Genomic DNA, 20,661 nt, shown 5'->3' with positions numbered 1-20,661 from the left:
TTGCGGTAAATAGCGGCCCCATATTGCGAATTCACAATTTTTAAATGGTTCATGCATTGCATTTAAGGAATCTCAAATTGAGATTCCTTAAATGCAAATAATCGCAATTTAGCGATTTCTAAAATAGCGATTTTTGCATTTGGGATGATGCATCCCAAATGCAAAAATACCGCTCGCAAAGGGCCAGATTCTGAGAATCTGGCCCTTTGCGATGCGGATTTTGGTTTGATGAATCTGGCTGTAAGCGCTTTACAATAAATAAATTAGCAGCTTGAACGCTCACGATAATGAACCAACTGTATTTTTCAGTTGTTATTATAGAACAATTCAGATAAACATAGACTAAAAATTGAATATAGAAATCGGTTTTCAAAAGGAAATCGTTTACCAAAATGATAGTAGCTGCAATTACTCTTAAAGCTACCACGTTCAATGGTTGTGCTAAATGTCTCCACACTCAATGACGTCCCAAAAATATGGGTGCCCAACTCTGAGGTTCACCAACTCTAAAACCACATTGCCATCTCAGGTGAATCTCCAACAAATCTGATTGGCTACGTAGTTTGCACATGATTTTGTCCAGGTCATCTTCCTAGAGCACTGAGGAGCCGGCTTGGCGATTCACCGGATGTGACAATAAGAGAATAACCTATTTAGAAATGAGGAACTGATGTTATCTCACATAAGGAGCAATTTGACTGAATTTTCCAGATGAGGACGGGAAATTCATGAAGTTAGGAGATGTTACTTATACCTTGACAAAATGGATAACTATTAGAATTGAAACGAATACCTTAGCAATGAAGAAGTCCCATGGTGGTTTTTTAAGGGAAGAAACGTGTTGGCAGTCTTCTTCTTATTATAAAATGAAATAAAGAATATTCCAGGAACCACATATAACTAGAATCGTCAATTTTGTCTTCAAATTACTGGATATCTTTGTATTCAGTCACATAATAAAGTATACATGAATTGTGGACATCTTAGGGTGTCCCCTTTCATCTATTTGTATAATAGCTGAAATGCAGGACATGAAGGATAGTCGGAGGGGAGTGTGAAATGAATGACTGATGAGCACAGTTAACCTATCAACATATCCAAATGTGCAGAAGCGAGAGATCATTGCCAATCCATAGAATACCACAGAGTAAAGTTATCCACGAATGAGCGCCAGACATAAACAAACAATTTTTGTTGGCCTTTCAGGTAAATACATCCCTTGCGTCGAGCGAGTACATTCCTTACCTTTAGATTTCTATATCTTAAATGGTTTATCTTTTTTTTAATTACTTTATCATGAACATATGAATATGAATGCAGATCTTCACTTTTGGGACGGTACATCAGTGAAAGTAAAACCGTACTTTCACTTGGTGATTTCACTGTAATGGGAGATTGTGCATTGACCCCACCCCTCCAACTCATCTGGGTCCATAAAGTCCTAAGAGAATTTGATGCTGTTCTGTCTCCTGTGCTGGATCTCCGAATATATGTGAGACCTGGCTGAATAATGTACTGGGACAGAGCAGGAAGATTTAGTTTAAAATAACGGTCATAATTTACAATAGGCATTAACATAAAAATACTAAAAAGAATGAAATGTATTTAATGTGCCTTTTCTTAAATATGCAAATTGACGTGTAACATGTTTTTAGTAAGCACTCATTTCTATAGTAATTACACTACTAGGCCAGACTAGGACTATTCCATTTTCTTACCTTTCAGGTAATTTTCTCCTTTAATAAATAAATGCTTTTAGGAAATGCTGAAATATGCAATATTATTTGATAAATGATTCACACTTGACTTGCTTAAACATGTCATCTCTGTAGATTGTGCTGACATTAAAATATATTTCTTCTTTTCCTAAGCTATATATTCACATAGTTATTAGTAAGTTTCTAGCTGCCACATATTCATAATGCTGAATACTGACTAATGTATTAAACAATACTGCTTACATAAAAAAGTAAATCTTATGACTTAACTTCGTAGGTTGCAAATAGAATGTTTCTGCTTTAGAATAGTGCATTGATACGCAGTGGAATACTGAATAGCTAATAGTTTAGACTACAGGGTTCTTGTGGGAAATTAGGCTGAATCTAACACACATGAATGTTCAGGAACCAAGTTTACACCTTGCTGTCTTCATATGTTTACCTTGGGAATGAAGGAAGAAGCAGTAGACCATTGGATGATCCTTCCTCATTGGCTTAGATGACCTAACACAAGCATGGATTGTTACATGTGTCTTTCTGTTTATAATATACGTGTTCCAAGCTATATGAAGGAGAGGGATACCTCGACTGGTTCAAACTATTCTTCTGTGATCATCTTTATTTTTCCTTAGCACCTTTTGCCCTATTCACTGTGAGCTGCTGCTTACGGTAATTTCTGTTGCCTACTATTTCGTAGGTGTCCATCTTAATTTGAACAGTTGTTACTGCGACTCTTTGCTGAAACTGCTAGAGAGGAGAGACTCAGATGAGTTTCTAGACTAGTCATCATGAGGAGTTTGACTTCAATCCGATTCTATTTCAATGCTCCTTTAAATCGTGCTCTTTTTCAAAAGGACTCTTAATGGGTTCTGGTAGGCTAGGATCCGCTAGAGTAGAACTTAGGGGGTCATTATGATGATGGCAAGCCCGCCCCCAACAGGCTGTCGGTGGCGGTCTGACTGCCATCAGAAGGCCATTCCCTTCCTGCCACATTACGATGGCTGACCTTCCATGTCGGTTGGAAACTCCGACCCACACACATCCAACGGGTTCCTTGAGCCCGCCGATGCGGCGGAGGGTCTCCCCATCAGCCTTTCCATGAAAAAGCTGGCGGGGATGGACTTTGGGAGCCTGTAGCGGGCCCTTCTTAACTCAGGCAAATTTCTTTGGGTGCTGTGGGGCTTAAATCCCTGAACTAAGTGACAGGGGATATGTAAAACATCCCTGTTTGACATTGTGCTAAATGCTGCAGCCAGCAGCACCCGGTGCAATGTAAAAGGTGCCCAATGCGATCACCACAGTGGCGGTTGAATCATAATTTGGCCTGTGGGACCGCCACCTTATGTCCTGGCTGTCCCAAATACAATACGATGGCAGATAGACTTCAGACCATCCACCATCGTAATGACTCCCTAAATTCCCTTTATGGAATACACTGTTATTTTCTTGATTAACGCTAACCATGATTTTCTTGATATTTTTGTAAACTGATTTCTCTGATTTACTAATGTGAATAAAGAGACAAAGAACAATATGCTAAACTCTCATCAATAAGTAAAGGTTTTCTAAATGATCCAAAACTCTTATCATTGATTGAACTAAATAACTAAATTGATGATGCTTACTGAGATATTTTCGATTTATGCTCCATTCTAAAATGGTGGCAAAGATTAATTTGCCTAGAGAAAAGCACACTCCAGATTTGGAATTCACCCTTGATGTTAGACCTTACACCATTGGCAGGTCTCCCTTCCATTTTTCGTTGTTATCTCCTCTGTTTTTGATGGTATTAGATACGCTGGGCGCTGTGCCACGGCCATTCAGTGCCACAGCGCAAATGCTCCCTGTGTAAATATGACTCTGAATTGGTATATCCCTAATTGGCTTATTTGGTTTACCTGTTAGTCCCTAGTAGTGCGGCCTGTGTGTGCCCAGGGCTGGTAGCCCAAATGCTGCTGGTGGGCCTGCAGCGCTGGTTTGCGCCACCCACAGAAGCAGCTTGTAAAGTGTTCCTCAGACCTGCCACTGCAGTGTCTGTGTGCAGTCCAGAACTGCCATCTTGGCTGTGAAGTGCCCACACTTCCCAGCCCCTGAACCTTCCCTTACCATCATGTCAGTCACCCCTATGGTAGGTGCATTGTATGTGTAAGGTAGGACGTGGCTTGATATGTGTAGCACGTCCTGGTAGTGAATCCCTCTCCGTTTTGTTTTTCACTGCTGCAAGGCTACCTGTTCTCCCTAGGCTAGAATGGGCAGACTGGATATTACATCTTATAGTCCTATCTGACTCAGGGAACATGGTAGAAATTCGAGTTTAGAATGATAAAATACATCTTTTAGTGAAGCTGAGTCAGACCTGGGTTGAATAGAGAGATCTGCATTGAGTACTGGGGAGGGGTAGTTCCTTGACCTGAATAGGGCAGTGCCTGGCAAGTTAAATGCTGGCTCCACCTCCTACTGTGCGTCTGATGGCGGACCCCTCTTTCTGAAAGGAAGGATGCAGCCTGGTAAACAAAGTGCTCCAGGCCTGAGCAGAACTGGTTCTGGCTGGGTTCAGTGACTAGAGACTTTTGAGAACAAATACTATTGGGGTATAAATATCTGTGCCCAAACCCCTGATTTTTGTATTGCTCCCGGATGTCAAGAGGAACCTCCGTCCATGTTACTGAAGGAATCTGCAGAAGAGGACTGTCCTTGTGCTTGTGTGCTGTTCTTGGATTTGGCCTGCAGTAGTTCCCCTTGGACTTGGAAGAAGAGGGTAAAGGACTTTTGAGAGACTTTTATTTTGCTAAGCAATCATCCAAGGGCTAGAAGAGAGCTAGCCTCCTGCTGGAGTCAAAGGCACACCTCACTCCCCCACCAGCCTCCTGATTCCTCCCAGCGAGGGTTTCTATCTGCAGGTGAGGCCCCTGTGAGTTCCAGGGCCTCTAGTCCTACTACAGAGAGGAGAGTGCTGAAATCTTCGCTAACCCCTGTTTGCGAGCCGCCGCAGCTGAAGAGCGTAAGAAAAATGATCGCGATGCCGCCGCCGAGCGCTCGCAAGACAAACATCATCGCATTGTACGCTTGTGGGACAAAAAGTGCTCGCTAACCCCCGAGATCATCATTAGTTTTGCTACGAAATCCAGGTACTTTGTAAGTAAAAGGGTCCCTGGGACCCCTGCTTTGAACTGAACCCCTATTTGAACTCTTTTTCCAGCTTTTCAAGATTACCCCCATTTTTCAGTATTGTGGCTTTTTACCTTTATTGGTCTTGTGTTAAGTCTATATATAAAGATACTTATTTTTTTATAACTACTTGTGTGGTGTTCCTTTGTAGTGTCCTTCACTGTGTTTCTGTGTATGATCATAAATGCTTTACACACTGCCTCTGAGATAAGCCTACGTTACCACAGGGTTGAGCAGGGATTATAAAAGGGTGTAGTCCTCTTACTCTGACTTGGACTGTGACCAGCCACTGCCAACTAGAGACCCCCATTTCTAACACTTGTAATATACAAGTTTAACTAATTAAATTAGAACGTTTCATTGCCAGCAGTTTCTGGTAGCAGAGATATGCTTCACACACTGAATAGAGCTATAAAATAATTTCCGAAGTCAATATAAAATTCCCCATTCCCACCTGAATCCTGTGTCCAGAGCTTGAATATCTGCCTTGGAGGTACTAGAAGTCGGTTGAGGTTTGAAGGTGTGAGTATTAATAGGGCAATGTGCTGTTTATGGTAATTGCATTTTGATTTGAGTCACAAAAAGTGAATGGGAAGCATCCTTTACAACGCAACTTTTACTCCGCACTACCATTACGACGCAACTATTACAACGCAAGTCATTACAACGACTTGCGCTGGAGGGCGCTCTAGGATAGGGAATAGTTTAATTACTATCCAACACCTTCCCTACTATCCACGGGGACTGGAGTTGGAATAGTAAATTAAACTAATCCACTATCCAGCGCCCCCCAATGCAAGTCGTTGACTTGCGTTGTAAAAGTTGCATCGTAATAACATGCGGAGTGAAAGCATGCGTTGTAATAACATACATCCGTGACCTAGTGGTAAGGAGCCACCCCTGTATCACACTGAAGGTATCAAGCATACCCTCTGTGTCTTGCCCAGCGGCATAAGCGGTCCCAGTATCACACCAGAGACAAGCATAGCCTCTGCATCACACCCATTGGTCGAAGTGTCTAAACAATTGTCAGCATTCCTAGCGTACTGGTTATCGGAGAAAGCTGACCTTTGAGACCGCTTATGATGACAATTCAGCTTGGACACATAAAAAAGGAACTATGTCAGATTTCTATTAGTGGCAGAGCACCGAGGTTAGATTGTTATGCTTCTTCCTAGTTTGCCATGTGCCAAATGCCAGGATTAAGGATCAGATGTAGTTTCTTCCCAACTGACTGCGGCTTCAGGATGGATCTCCGCCTGCTGCTTCAGCAGAACTTCCAATCAATTGCGGAGGCTGCTCACAATTCTTGCTGCGCATATGTGAATATGTTTGGGCGGGTCCCTGTTCCTTCATCTGTAGCCGGGCTCAAAAAACAATCTCAGCTATCTGGCTCTCCAAAATGTTGCTCGAATAGGAATTTAGCTTGAAAAAATGAAAGACAAGAGGTATTTGGCATACCAGGAACAGTTGGTTTAATTAAACGTGGCAGCCGGGAGAACAGGCAAAAGAGCCGGGGTCTGAAGACTGTTTCAAAGCACGTTGGTTTCATTCGTCTCTTTATACATTATTATATGAAGTGTCATGAAGCAAATTTACAAACCTTTGAAGACATAAATCTAGGCCTAGTCACTGGGCCATTAATCTGGCCATTTGATAAGAAACTCAGTAGGGTCCCAACCTTGCATGGCCACAATGTGGGCCCATTGGGTATGTGTCCAGATGTCCAGAATAGGGAGTGCGTGATCAATGCATACAGTGTGCATACTGTGTTCTGAGTGGATGAATGTTCATAACTTAGGGGTCTATTAGGATCGTGGGCGGACTCCGCCCGCCACCCTAGCAGTGCTGGGACCGGCCGCCAGTGGTGCGGTGGTCCCGTTGTGCCTACTAGAATGCGACCGCCACCATGGCGGTCGCATCCTGTACATTATCATTGTGGCGGGCGGAGCAGTATTCATCACTTGCCACAATGTTAAAATGGCATGTTGTGCATTTGCATGCACAACGTGACAGGCACCACGTGGTGCCTGCCACCTTGTGCATGCAAATATCAGGGGGTACCATGGGCACCCCCCAAGTGCAGCCACCCACCCCCCCAACCTACTGGGGGCCCATAATGGGCCCCCAAAGAAAAGACTGCAAGCCTTTCCATGGGGGAGACTCCGCCATGGAAAGGCATGAGACCGCCATCATCGTAATATGGATGGCAGTGCCTGGAAGGCATCACCACCATATTGCAGGACTTTTCCGCCCGGTAGGCAATCAGGCGGATTGCCCGCCGGCGGAAAACTGGCGGACAGTCTTTCCATCGCCTGGGTCCCCACCGCCATCGTAATATGGTGGGGGAAATGTAAGGCGGGCGTAAGGAAATGGCGGGCGGATCGCCACCGCCCTAAAGGCGGTGGCGATCCACCCGCCATCCTAATAGGCCCCTTAGTGTGGTAACTGACCTTATGGTGATTTGGGAATGCGCTCCCCCTCCAACCAAATGTGTTTTATTGGGGCCAATCTCCTACGATCATTATGGTGTTGCTGCCTATCTGTGGGGGTCCTCTTTGCACCCTTGTCTAAGGGGTTACATATCATGCCACGTATGATCTGTCAATCAGTTGCTTCAGGCCTAGGCCTGCCTGACACATATTTCTAACCTTTTGCTTGGGAGGAGCCCCATAAAAGACATACTATTAGAGGACTGGCAAGGTGCTGATGCCATAGGACTCCCTAGACTTGGTGACTACCCCTGGTTGGAAGTTAATTTTGACTTTTGATGTAGCCACCAGTTTTTGAAGAATAAGAAATTAAGGAGGAACAGAAGGATCCTTAAAATAAAGAGGATTGGCAGGACTATACATTTCATTATAGAATACGATGAATGTTTGAATAGTATAAACTTGTTGTACATAATCTCATGTTTATTCTTGTAGTTCTCTATATTTTTCTTTCTTGTAATAGTATCAAAGACTTAAAAAAACAATAAAGAGTGTAAATGTTTGCTTAGACAGGTGTATGATATTAACAAATTGCATTTGTGGAATTAAATACACTATCCAATGAAAATTGATTGTTTCATTGTTGATCCATTATATAGTACACTGATTTGTCTCTACAGTCACTAAGGTTTACCCAAGATGTATTGCTCAGATTATGTGAGATAAGATGGGTGACCCCTTCTTTTTTCAATTTCCTTTGGCAGAAACCTTCTAACAGTGGCTTTTTCAAAATTTTAATTTACAATCCGACTTTACCATGAAAGAAGATTTTTCATTACCATTCCAAAGACGTCAAACGTGAACTGATTACCAGCTCCCATTTGGAAACTACAGCTTATTAAATGTAATAAGGTAAGTCCGATGTTTTCCTTTGGGAGAGGTAGGCCTTACAGTAGTAAAAAATAAATGTAGGAGTTTTTCACTACTAGGACATGTAAAACTTAAAAGTACATGTCCTACATTTATATACACTGCACTGTGGGTTGCTTGGAGCCTCCCTTAGGGGTGAGTTATATGTATTTAAAAGAAAGATTTGGGGCAGGCAAATGGTTTATTTTACCTACTTGAAATGGCAGTTTAAAACAGCCCACACAGGCTGCAATAGCATGCCTGACACATGTTTAAACGACTGCTTAACTGGGTGGCACAATAAGTGCTGCTGGCCCACTGGTTGCATTTAATTTACTGGCCCTGGGGACATGTAGTACCACTTAAATAGGGTCTTATACATAAATTAAATATGCCAATTGGGGAGCAGGCAATGTGACCATGTTTTAAGGAGGTAGCACATGCACTTTAGCACTGGTTAGCAGTCGTAAAGTGTGCAGAGTCCTAAGGTCGTCCACAGTGAAATCAGCAAAAATGGACGAGAAGACAAAAAGGTTTAGGAAAAGACCACCACTAGGCTGAATGGTCTAACAATTATGTCATGTTTTGTTATGTTGTGTTGTGTTATGTTATGTTATGTTATGTTATGCTATGTTATGTTATGTTATGTTATGTTATGTTATGTTATGTTATGTTATGGAGAATTGTATGTTGCATATATCATCCAGGAGGGTGTCCTGACACTTTAGAAGGGGGAAGGCAACTGGCTGCCCTGGCTGGGAGCCTATTAGAATTTCAGGTCTTCTGTTTATTGCAAAATTCCAAGATGGTGCATCTGCCTCTGAATTGTAGGGGGAGGTTGTGCTAGCCTTTAGGACTCTGATGGGCAAAGTCACACAACATGGGTGAGTAGGAGGTTTGCTGAGCGGAGATGTCTGAACGCTACCTGCTCAGATATTCAGGAACTTCCTTGTCTAGTGCTTTGTAGCTGCATGTGAGGAGCTTGAAATGGGAACTTTAATGTATAGGGAACCAGTGGAGATCTTTGAATATATGTGTGGACATGTGAGTGTGGAGGGGGGAGTTTAAGAGCAAGTCTGGCTGCTGCTTTCTTAATTACCTGGAGCCTTTCAGTGAGTTGCAAGATGATGCCAGTATAAAGGGCATTTCAATAATCCAGTCTACTGTCGATCAGGGGTTGAGAGATGGATCTTGACTGTTTAGCAGGAGCCATCTCAGAAAACATATTTGATGAGCTAGAGGGTTTTGAAGCAGGTAGAGGCAACTGGTTGGACATTAAGATATGATTGTCGATCACGATCCCTAGGTGATGGCTGAGTCTGTCCTAGTATGCTGGGCCAATATGCTGAGGACCAGAGAGAGGCATATTTTCTGAAGAGGGCCTTGAGCATCAAGCAGTTGGTCTTCATTGAGTTTGTGACTTTGGGTATGCAGTTGATGAACTTAATTTGGCTGCTTGAGGTGTTAGAAAGGGAGAGCGTGAGCTGAGTGTTGTTAGCGTAAGATGCTGATGGCACGCACACAATTCATAAACAAAAAAAGTGTCAAATTGACATTAGAAAAAAGTGTACATCTCTGAAGGAATACTCACATATATAATTATCCAGCTCAAACTAATCTCCAATGGTAATTCCACAGATTGTATTACAGTTCCTCAATTTTGCCCACAATGTCACTATGGATGCGTGAGCCACGTTTGTGCACTCCCATAACACTTAGAACTTCTCACTATATCCTGGGAGTATTTTGAAGTCATTATTTGCAATCAATTTACATGTGAGAGTTTAACAGAGTTTTTTTTCTGTCATTGGATCTCAACTGAGAAACTGCTTCTGTACTGAGACAAGTTGAACTACATAGGAACACATTGGTACTGTGACATTGTAGTAATGTAGAAATGGTTACAGGTGCCCACTTCTAAAAGACGCACAATTGATGGACGGAATGCTGAACAAATCAAAGCATTCACCCCCAGTCAAGAGATCTGGGTTAAATCCATCATTCTTTTGCTCACCATGCCACCGCACTTTAGACCTCATGGGAACAGTCCAGCCCGAACTGCCAAGCCAGGTCCTCCCAGGACTGGAAACAAGCATCCTAGGACCGGTTTCGGGCTGTCAGCCCGCATCAGCCAGGATAGATTGATTCCAGTGGCACAGTGAGCCCGGGACCCACGTCTGGGCATTCCCAGCGCACTTAGGGCGAGAAAGCAAAAGACACACAATTGATGGAAGGAATGCTGACTAAATCAAAGCATTCGCCCCCAGTCAAGAGATCTGGGTTAAATCCATCAATCCATCATTCTTTTGCTCACCATGCCACCCCAGTTTAGACCTGGCCCTATGCAAAGTCTGGAGTCAAGCTATCCTGGCTGGAGAGGGTTGAAACCCTGAAACTGGTCCTAGGATGCTTTTTTCCAGTCCAGGGAGGACCTAGCCCGGCAGTTCGGGCTGGACTGTTCCCATCGGGCACAGGGTCAAGACTGATTTGCATATGACTGAATTCAAACTGGAATGGCATGGTGAGTAAAAAACGATGGATTTAGGCCCATATCTCTGTACTGGGTGAATGTATGACATTGTTCTGCGTTCTGTCCATCAATTGTTGTTTTTGCATTTCTCACCCCAAATGGGTCGGGTATGCCCAGACATGGGTCCCGTGCTGTCCATGCCATTGGAGTCAAGCTATCCTAGCTGAAGAGGGGTGAAACCCAGAAACCGGTCCTAGGATTCTTTTTTCCAGTCAAGGGAGGACCTATCCTGGCAGTTGGGGCTGGACTGTTCCCAATGGGCACACGGTCAAGACTGATTTGCATATGGCTGGGTTAAAAATGGAATGGCATGGTGAGCAAAAAACGATGGGGTTCGGCCCAGATTTCTGTACCGGGGTGAATGTATGCATTGTTCTGCATTCTGTCCATCAATTGTTGTTTTTGCATTTGTCACCCCAAGTGGTACGGGTAAGCCCAGACGTGGGTCCCGTGCTCTCCAAGCCACTGGAAAGAAGCTATCCTGGCTGAAGAGGGATGAAACTCTGAAACAGGTCCTAGGATGCTTTTTTCCAGTCCAGGAAGGACCTAGCCTGGCAGTTTGGGCTGGACTGTTCCCATTGGGTACTGGGTCAAGACTGATTTGCATATGGCTGGGTTCAAACTGGAATGGCATGGTGAGCAAAAAAACGATGGATTTAGGCCCAGATCTCTGTACTGGGGTGAATGTATGACATTGTTCGGCATTCTGTCCATCAATTGTTTTTGCACTTCTAAAATATGGCATAATTATACGTAGGAATTGTGTATGTGCTCTATACACCATTGGGAATACATTGTGCACATGTAACTTCTAATCAGAAAAGAAAAAGTGAATGTTCCCTTGTGAGTAGCAGAGAAACTAGCAAGTTATATTGAATATTATGTGAACATCAGAAAGAAGTTAACTTGCGTTTGTAAATGCATTTCGCATACTTATCTGTGCACATTACATATACTTGAATTGTTCAGGTGAAAGCAATGCAAACCTTGGGGGAAAGTGATCCACTCTGGAGGATTGTCACAAGATATGTGTATAAAGTGAGTCACAAACACTGAATATAATTACAGCTTAGAAAACAAATACAAAAGGGAAACCTTTACAAACCAAAAACGTGCACTGTAGGCAAAACCTGAAAGTAATGCCTAACTTGTTTATAAAAAAATCTGCCCTATTGAGTCTTCTTTCAGCTATGCTGGGGTCGTAAACACATAACGAGGTGTATCAGTACACTTGGTAGAAGGAATTTGAGGTTCTCAGTGAGATTCAGAAAATAGTAAAGAACTATATAATCGGAATACACCGTCGTATTTTCACTGGAACACGATTTTGCAAAAGTACTTGACTAATAGCTTGTAGCAGAAGAAAACTGTAAGGTTGTTGATAAGGAAAAAAAGACAGGATGATTTCTTTAACCTGTGTGCAAAATATACTATTGTACATAGGTTTCATCTTTTTCATTCACGGTTTCGATTTATTTTAGTACTTAGACTTGAACTAAAGCTGGTTATATGTTATGCAGTGACACAAACATACATATTTATCAAACCGATGTCTAAATTGGTCTCACTCTTTTAGAGCAGCATCTGTAAATACATTTAATTTGATTAAAATATATATGAACCCTTGATTTTGGTTTGACCCTTTTCATAATCTACATTTCTTAGAGTGTTTCTTCAACATTTACTTTTTGTTCTAATCTGAACAGTCACACTCAGTATTTATTTCAATTTGTGGTGATTTGTATAACTTTTCACAATTTTACAGTTGTTTTAAAACGCTAAGCAGGGTGGAAAGGCTATTAACATCTACGAACAGATGCAAGAGCATAGGTCACTTAGAAGTGCAATGTTTGAGCTGTCTAATGCACATCCTTAGATTGGTAGGGTGTGCTGAGATGGAATGTGTTGTGAGGTTATTTCACGCTTCTCTTCTTTCTTTACCCCTTTCCTGCTGTTCAGCCTAGTGATGTGTAGAATGAGATGACTGCATAGAATGTTGGGTGCATGAGGTTAAGTGTCAGCAGGCTGAGCAGTAAGGATATACTGCTCCTGGTGGGGCATACTTCATAACATTATTACCATCTTGGCTCTATCTAAACTTCCTGTAACTGAACTACAAATAAAGATATACTTGGAACCTACAACCTGCCTTCTTGAAGATTCTTACTTTGCAACAGAAAGCTTTCCGGACATATATGGTTTTAAATCGTTTTTCAATTTCAGAAACTCTTTTTCAGGTCGAAGATTGAGGTGAGTTGAAGAGAAGCCCAGAGGGTAGCTGTTTTCATCGGAATCAACGATTTCTTGCAGCATTTGATTTCCTTTTCTCTTGTAATTCATCTCCAACCCCTTCCACTGTGGCTCTGTCTATGAATCATTGTGAATATTCTGGATGTTCCAATCGTTGTGTGACAGGAGTTGGAGGTTGAATTTCATTTTAGAGTTCGACCCCAGTGTACATTATTGTGGCTTGACAAGCAATATAGTATCCTTTTAACTATCAGGACCCCTCCTGGGACCAAGACAGACAAACGGGGAGAGTTTGATCTCTGAAGGGGCAAGGTAATTCAGGAGGGGCGGGTTTAACATAGGTCACATTTTAATCTGAAAACTTGGGATGTTAAGGACAGGACAGAATTAGAGGACTCGAGAATGTTGGAACAGACTTGAATCAGGACAGGGCAGTGGTCACGACTGGGTAATGTATGAAAAGATACAACAATAAAAACAAAGCATATCCTGCAAAACAAGATATAAGAAGTCAACCGGAAAGTGCAAAGCAGTAAAACAATTGGCACACTATTGTAAATGGTAGTTTGGATGCTCAGTGGAAAGTGATCCATCTGTAACGGAAACTATGTAAAAATTATGCAAGGAATAGTTACTCTCACAGGGTTGTGGAAGCCACTCTGCTGCTGCTATGGAAGAAGAGCGTTGAGTGATTCTTTAAGCAAGAAACAGACGGTGGCAGAAAGGACAATACATCTGTGTACAAACATGCAGAGGACTGGGTCTGTTCATACTGAACTAGTAACAGTTTCATACTAAGGAGACAGAAAGGGTATATCCACAGGGAACAGTACTATAGAAGCTAAAGAACCAAAACAGGACATGAGTAAGACAAACAATAAAGAAATCCAATGCTGACAGGAACTCGGAGAAAGCTTTAAAGCAAGCAGCACAACAGGTTTACATTGCATAGTGTCTAAGAGGTAAAGTACAATGCAAGAAAGATGAGCACTGAGCTCACTGGGCAGAAATAAGTGGAAGCGCAGAAGAGCAATACAGATTCTGGGATAGAGCCAGGTGGGAGGCGATAACCAGGTGCTGGGAATCAGGAAACAACCAATGAAGGAAAAGCTGCACTTTGACTTGGAGAAGGAAAGAATATGAAAACTAGCAGGCAAAAGAAGAGAAACAGAAAGCACGTATTACTGGGCAAGTAAATCCACAGGAGTTCAAAACTATGATATTGAACATAGCTATACCTCCAGTAAATGATCTTGGCAAGGTTTGGTGACAGAAGGACCTACATGAGAGATAATGCAATAGGATGGTAGTGTGAGAACAATGGCTGGAGTGTGATGTGACGCAAGTTGTGCAATATGCTGAAGAGTGTTCTGACTTGAACTGGTTTAAAGGCAGGACTTTCACAGAACCTTCATGAATGCAACTGTATGACCAAATCATGACAATGACATTGATTTGGTGACAAGGATGGGATCAGCAGCTGTCAAGCCTTGTTTTCAGTAGAAAGTGCCATCTTGTTATCCATAAGAAAGCGCTACTGTTCATGAAACACGAAGCCACTTTGTAGCAGGGTACAGATGTAGACTTTACCATATTCTGAGAAAAGTCTTCCCTAGCCCTGACATTTTGCATCAATCTCTGAATACTGCCGAAGTATTTTGAACCATTTTAACATTGTCCCTTACCCTCTGTGGAAGAGTAAGTTGTTGTGTGAGTACATGTATAGGTCTGTGAATTGGTATGGAAGAGTTTGTATAGGGGAGTGAATAGGTGTGTGAGTGGTTGTGTGGATGATATCATCAGAGATGCCATTTCAGATGTCTTCAGTGATGTCACTGACCATGTCATGAGTGATGTAATATGTGAGGTCATAAGCATTGCATTGCGGGGAGATTAGTTATAGCTAGCTCAGGTATCCATAACGGCTAAATTATGGTGGTTTTGTACGAGTGAAATGTGAGCCTAACTAACGTCCCGGTAGCCTTTGTTTTTTTCTGTGAATAGATACAGTGCCGACAAGTATATGAGGTGGTGAAAGGGAAAGAAAACTTAGACAATTGGAGTAGAGATACATTACTGAAATGAACACCAAAACCAGAGAAATCTAAATATAGAAGAAGATCTGTACACACATCTGTAATTAGTGTCAGAACATTGGATTTATGAATTAGAAGACCCCTCTTTTTTAAATGGCCAAAAGTAAAAAAATAGAAATGAAATGTATCATGCTTTTAAGTGCAGCATGTTTTAAAGCCACATTAGGGTAGATCAAACACAAATAGTCACACACATTAGAGGTGAAGCAGACAGCATCAGAGTGCATACTAATAACGTTTTAGTAAGTTATTAGATTCTATGTTTTTGCTCACTTGGCGCAGGCCCTGCAGTCGTAGTGGGGGGCCCCTCACTCGTGGACCTTCGAACGGTAGTTTGTCATTGCAAAGGTCCCCCCCCACAAATGAGGGCTTTCCGCCATTTCGAAGCACAAGGTTGTTTAAGTGTATGGTTATTACTGTAAAATGTTCCAAATTATTTTGGCGTTCATTAATTATAAGGATTCTTCCTAAAAGGTTTGACATGAGATCCAGACATAATTGTCTGAAAAAGGTTGATTTTGAGTCCTATTTCAAATCCAAGGTAGACATGATATCAGCGGATTGGACTGTTCCTAAAGAATCTTTAGTATAAGCAATCAAGAATATATACCACCCGATAAAAGACATACGCCATTATCATTCTCTAGACTCTGCAAACATTACAGTATGTTTCTCAAGTTTCTAGTATTGTAGGAAACGTTAATGGAAGGTATGTTTTGTGTAAAGAACAGACAGATGGTTTTGAAGCTGTAAAAATTACAATATTTTCTACTCCTACATTGCTACCATTTTTAATTGGTAAACCTTCCACTATCACAGTAGATGCATGCTTGCATGGTCCAGGTGCTGTAATTTCTCAGGGAGATGAAACACAGGACGGGGAGGCAAAGCCGGACCCGGTAGGGGCCCATGGCAAATGCATCCCAGGGGCGGGAGTCCCCGCACTGCAAGCCTGCGAAAATGGGGTGCACCGGTTGGTCGCCCCACAAGCCAACAGCTAGCCACCCAATCAGCGAAGGAGGTGGCAAGCGCCCGGGGTTTAAAGGGGTGGCAAACCCTGACTAGGCACTTAAACCACCCCCAACAGGAATCGTATACACCATATCATGCCGTCAGTAGAATGATTATTGGGGAATGGGACGCAGTTCTAAGGGGAGCAGGGTGCAAAGGAGGGGGGGAGACTCAACCCTTGGGAGGGGTTGAGAAGCAAGAGTAGATCGAGGCTTATGGCTCAAAGATATCGAGAGAAGCAGAAAGACTGTTATAACTGAGCAAGAATGCTTGGCTTTTGAGTGAGTGACTAAACATTTTAGACATTTTGTCTGGGGTAACAGGTTTACCTTGCAGACTGATAACAAGCCATTGGTCGAAACGTTATCTTCATACAGGTGACTTAGTTCGACAGCTCGCATTCATTGCCTTGCTTTATTTAGCACTGCAGGAATCCTGCTTTAAGTTATTGTATGAGCCAGAAAAAATAAATTCAACAGCTGATTGTTTGTCATCTGTGCCCGTTCCAGTAAGGATGAAAGGAACTTGGATAAAGATTAAACTAAAGTGGTTTCATCTTTAATTAACATGGTGTTTCAAATGAAGTGGTCTTTAGGAGTCTCGTCAGTTGAAGATTTAGGTAAAGTAATAGGGGACCTTAGAACAAAGGCCCTTATAAACGAACACTTGGTAATTATTCCTTAAACACCTGTCAAAATGTTGCAAATTATTTTTTAGATGCACAAGTGGTTTCACTAATGTGGAATTCTCTTTCACAAGTATGCACAATTAAGCGGTGGTAAGCTACAGGCAAGAGTTGAAGGATCAAGGTGTTGGTTGACTTCAAAGTTTGAGAATGCCCACAAATTCATGAGTCAGACCATGGAAGTGATCTAAGTTTTAATCCAGGAAATGGCTGGAGTAATGCCCCTTCAAGAGAAGTAAAGTGAACGGATCACCTAAACCTTGTTCTGTGGATAAAAAGACAAAAAAATAAATGTGCATTTGCTCGCTTTACTGCATTTCCCCAGTGTGTAACTGTGCACTGCCTTGTAGGGGGACTACTATGGGTGTAGATTTCCTACTTTGCTTTGCGAATTGGGTCCTAGATTATGTATTGTAACTGTTATTTTATATTTAGCCAACGAGGAGCCCACGTCACAATGGTGAGGGCCTCAGATCTGTTTAAGATGAATCTGGAAGATTGTGTTTGTTCCAGAAGCAATGTGAATATACACATACCCTTGTACCAAACTAAAAATCTGTATTTTATTTTGCACATTGTTTCCATGGTCTTATTTCACTCACATAGAGATTTAATATTAACCTTTCATCACCTTTTTTGGAAATTTGATTGGCTTTTTTAACAGAACGCAGTACAAGTATAGCGTTTAGAAGATTTCTTGAATTGTATGAATGAGATGACATGTGTGTGCGAACTTTTCATAGTAGTGTCGTTTCTATTCTATAACTGCTTAGAGGAAGCAAGGCAAACTTTGCAGTGCAAGAAATATTGTAATGATATATCACCCTGTAGTTATATTTTACTTTGACTTGCTGTGCCTGCTAGTGTGAACCCATATGAGGAGGCTTGGAAAACATATTTGCGAATATGACTCATATTAAAATTTGTCTGCCAGGAATGCAGCATTTTCGGAAATGTTTACACTTTTTTTTCTTTCCTCTAACCTCATTTACAGATTCCACTGAGGCGTACATATCAGTTCCAGCCATGATGTGCTTCTGGTAAAATGGATAAGCCCTTCCCTTGTGTGCACCGATCACTGATAGCAGGAATGGAATCTGCCAGGGATCCGGCTTAATGCTGTGTTCTTAAGAGCTTATTTTTTAGAGTAAGTACAGACATGCAAAATGCCAATCTTTTTAAGATTAATGTTTCTGTATAACAGTGCACATTTTTGAAATAGTGTGCTGGAGAAAAATGCCGCTTATCTCTAATTGTTGTGCTTGTGTCATTGTTTAGATTCTATGTAAGCAAACATGAACAGAGGATGCTAGAAGGGTTTGATTATAAAGAGGTTGCTTTGAACTAAATGACTACAATCAGCTTTCAGACGGGGATATGAATTCTTATGAAAATTGCAAAATCTATGTTTCCAGACAAAGAACGCGAGCCTCTCGTTATGCCGTGCTTCACCACAACAAATATCTTCCTGGAACAATGGTTCACATAATCTCTTAACCACAATTTGAACGTGCCTCCCTCTTGGAATTCATTTTTTTAATATTGCTTAAACATATATTAGTTTTAATAAACAGGGTAAATAAAACCCCATACACAGTTTGAAGCCTAAATTATACACACAACTTTGTCGAGGATGAATAAACAAAAAAAATAAAAATTAAACAAAGTACCTTGTTGGATCTTCAATAAACTCATACATAAGAGTATGTTTAAAGGCAGAAAGAAGATAATAGGAAGGGATTAAAAAGAAGCGTAAGATCAGGTGTAAGATGACATACAAAATCAGCAAAATAAAAAGAATAATCAAAAACCATATATTTAGAATTATGAGATAAGTAATTATGGCGCTGTGATCACTATCAATATGAGTAAAATGTTTTCCTTTATAGGCCGAGTGGCGCTTTTCCAAGGAGATTTGCTGAAGTGAGCTTTTCCAAGGAGACTCCTGAAATGAGATATTATCCGCTCCTCTTGTAAGTATTAGAAGTTCTTTCCAAGCCTGGAAGGATATATTGGTTTAATTTTCCAATTGCTTAAAATAATCTTACAACCACTGGTGAGTATAAGAACCAACAGGTATCTACCATTCATATTTAGTACATACGGGTCATGTGGACAAGATATCAGATAAGAAAAGCAAAGGTCGTTTTCATTTGGAGTACATCTTAAATGAAAACATATATATTTTGTCAAAGGTCTTTCAATATATGGCAATAAAACATCATATGTGATAAATCGACCGTCACAACATTACAATTCCAGCATAATGGGTTATCGTTTGATTACATTTTATACATGCAATCTGGGGTCCAATGTGTTCTATGTAAAAGGTGAAATTTGTTTTTTGAGGGTGTGGTTTTGTGACCGAAACTGGGCATCCATATCTTCTGCCTTATTAGATTCGGCTTCTCATTTAGTTTGAGTATGTAACAACAAGTTGCAAGATTTTGTAGAAAATGAACTATGAATCTATTATCTGGAAGCAGGCATCCAATAACATTATTATCTTTCAAAAAGTGGATAAAGGGGAACACTGATGAACTATGACTTTTAAGGTCGGAACTTACAAGAACATGTGGAAGACTTGGAAACCTACAAAAAGTTGGATTGCTGACCCCACTAATGGATTTCTTATGGGATTGAAAATGAGTATCACTCAAGTCACTGACAATGGCATTATCACAGGGACTGAAAAGAGATACCTGCTTCTGTATAATCCCACTGTTCCTACCATATACATTTTAGCTAAGATACATAAATATTCATCGAGAACACCATTGAGGCTGATTGTATCTACACAGGGGTGTATTCATGAGAATACTGGCAATGCGCAGATCATTATTTACAAACGTTTGTGCACAGAGGTTCTACAGAAATTTGAAGCACCACTGACCATTCGAACCATTTAAAAGGAATTTAACTGTAGAACATGTTCAGGGTAAGCTGTTGTGTGCAATTGATGTGAAGTCTCTATAAAAGCAACCCTTTGTAAATTCTTCCCTCATATATCCCTCCTTTGACTAATCCCAAACCTAATTTTACTACTATGATTTCCAAAATCCATTTCTAGAGACACTCACCTTCTCCATCTTTCCTTTTACTCATTCAAAGCCTCATCTTACTACTATGATCTCCCAAATACCACTTTCTAGACTCTTCGCTCTTCTATCCCTCCATTAGCCTATTTAATCCAACAAACAGACTCACATGTCCAATGCTCAAATTAATGCATATTTCCCTATACTAATCCACCACAAATTCTTTTGGGTTCCGGAATAGCGTGCTACTCGACAAAAAGCCTCATCAGGGGTAGTACATACTATATATTCAATAGAAATCTTTTCAATTTGGGTTTATGGCTATTTAATGGGCTTTGTTACAGATGGATTTTGATGAAGACCTAAAGGTGTTTTTGTTGGAGTTAATGCAATTTACCTTATACCACAGCTATTTCAAATGGGGCAGTGATTTTTATCAACAACTGACTGAGACCAGCATGGGAAAATGGGCTGCTCCAAAATATGCAAATAACTTTATGATCAAGTTTGATCAAGATCATATTTTATCAACAATTTATTTTTAAGATACATTGATGACATATTTTTGATATGGTGAAGATCCAGGGATACACTCGAGAAAGCCATACAATCCTTGAACCAGGTGGATACTAGATTGCAGTTTAAATATGAGATATATGTATTGGTTGCAATAAATAATGGAAAAATTCCGACTGAGGTATATGTCAAGCAGAATGTTCAGAATAATTTGTTACATTAACAATGCTTTCATCAGCTTGCCTTGCTAAATCATCTACCATACTCAATTACTGAGGTTGAAAAGAATATTGTCAGACAATGATGCC

The 20,661-nt window shown here is 41.1% G+C and overlaps 1 protein-coding gene and 1 long non-coding RNA gene across 12 annotated transcripts in view; one reads left to right on the top strand and one right to left on the bottom strand.

Moving 5' to 3' along the window:
- The window catches only part of MLIP (muscular LMNA interacting protein), a 1,868,253-nt gene that overhangs the window by 1,520,386 nt on the left and 327,206 nt on the right, over positions 1-20,661 (bottom strand). The gene's annotated exons all lie outside the window — the stretch shown is intronic.
- Positions 1-20,661, top strand: part of LOC144762713 (uncharacterized) — a 264,788-nt gene that overhangs the window by 16,976 nt on the left and 227,151 nt on the right. The window contains exons 2-4 of the long non-coding RNA XR_013596131.1: positions 8,083-8,230; positions 17,794-17,946; positions 18,689-18,772. This is a non-coding gene — a long non-coding RNA (uncharacterized LOC144762713). The remainder of the gene's footprint in view (positions 1-8,082; positions 8,231-17,793; positions 17,947-18,688; positions 18,773-20,661) is intronic.

Source organism: Lissotriton helveticus, chromosome 6 (genome assembly GCF_964261635.1).
Source record: "Lissotriton helveticus chromosome 6, aLisHel1.1, whole genome shotgun sequence".
NCBI classification, from domain to species: Eukaryota; Metazoa; Chordata; class Amphibia; order Caudata; family Salamandridae; genus Lissotriton; species Lissotriton helveticus.
This window is presented reverse-complemented; position numbering and strand designations above follow the sequence as displayed.